The 1,394-nt window shown below is 44.5% G+C and overlaps 1 pseudogene; it reads left to right on the forward strand.

Annotated features, from left to right (window-relative positions):
* The window catches only part of LOC102479122 (DNA mismatch repair protein Mlh1-like), a 3,728-nt pseudogene extending 2,698 nt beyond the window's left edge, over positions 1-1,030 (forward strand).
* The last annotated feature ends 364 nt before the right edge of the window (positions 1,031-1,394 follow it).

Below are 1,394 nucleotides of genomic sequence, written 5' to 3' on the forward strand. Positions count from 1 at the left end.
GGTCAGAGACCATGGCTAGACAACAAGATGAGGAGATGCTGGAACTCCCAGCACCTGCTGAAATGGCTGCCAGGAATCAGGATTTGGAGGAGGATACCACCATGGTGATTCCGGAAACAGCAAAGAAGAGAGGACCTACTTCCAGCCTCGCCAACCCCAGCAGAAAAAGACACTGGAAAGAATCTGATGTAGAAATTGTGGAAGATGATTCCCAAAAGGAACTGACAGTAGCTTGTACCCCCCCTGGAGAAGGCTCATCAACCTCACCAGTGTTCTGATTCTCCAGGAGGAAATTAACTAGCGAGGACATGAGACTCTCCGGGAGATGCTGCATAACCACTCCTTTGTGGGCTGTGTGAACCTCCAGGGGGCCTTGACACAGCATCAGACCAAGGTGCACCTTCTCAATGCCACCAAACTTAGTGAAGAACTCTCCTATCAGATACTCATTTATGATTTTGCCAGTTTTGGTGTTCTGAGGTTATCAGAGCCAGCGTCGCTGTTTGACCTTGCCATGCTCACCTTAAATAATCCTGAGAGCAGCTGTACAGAGAAAAATGGCCCCAAAGAAGGACCTGCTGAATACATTGTCGAGTTTCTGAAGAAGGCTGAGATGCTTGCAGACTACTTCTCTTTGGAAATTGACAAGAAAGGAAATCTAATAGGATTGCCCCTTCTGATCGACAACTATGTGTCCCCTTTGGAGGGACTGTCTATCTTCATTCTTCAACTGGCCACAGAGGTGAACTGGGATGAAGAAAAGGAGTGTTTTGAAAGTCTTAGTAAAGAATGTGCTATGTTTTACTCTGTCCGGAAACAGTATACATTTGAGGAGTCAACACTTTCAGCCCAGCAGAATGAAGTGCCTGGCTTTGTTCCAAACTCCTGGAAGTGGGCTGTGGAACACATTGTCTATAAAGCCTTCCATTGTCTATAAAACCTTCTGCCTCCCAAACAGTTCACAGAAGATGGAAATATCTTGCAGCTTGCTAATCTACCTGACCTCTACAAAGTCTTTAAGAGATGTTAAATATGGTCACTTGTGGACTCCGGGGTGTGTGGTTCTTTCTAGTATCCCAGTGTTGGTAGGACTTAAGACTAAAGACTCAAATTTGCCTTCTAACTAGTAGTACTCTTTGATTCACAGTGGATTGACTATAAATAAACGATCAGGTATGTCTTAAATTGAAAAAAAAAAAAACAAAAACTCACACCTGGGGTGTGTGCGTGCATGCCCAAGATCCTAAGAGGAGAATGAAGGAGAAAGGATTAGTGTGGCCATCCCCACGGGGGGTGATTTCTCGCTTTCTGTCTCTCTTTCTTTTTGGTGAGTGCATGCACCCAATAGCAAAAAACCTCTAAAAAACAAAAACAAAAAAATCTCTAGGTGAATG

Source organism: Tupaia chinensis, unplaced genomic scaffold (genome assembly GCF_000334495.1).
Source record: "Tupaia chinensis unplaced genomic scaffold, TupChi_1.0 Scaffold139927_1, whole genome shotgun sequence".
NCBI classification, from domain to species: Eukaryota; Metazoa; Chordata; class Mammalia; order Scandentia; family Tupaiidae; genus Tupaia; species Tupaia belangeri.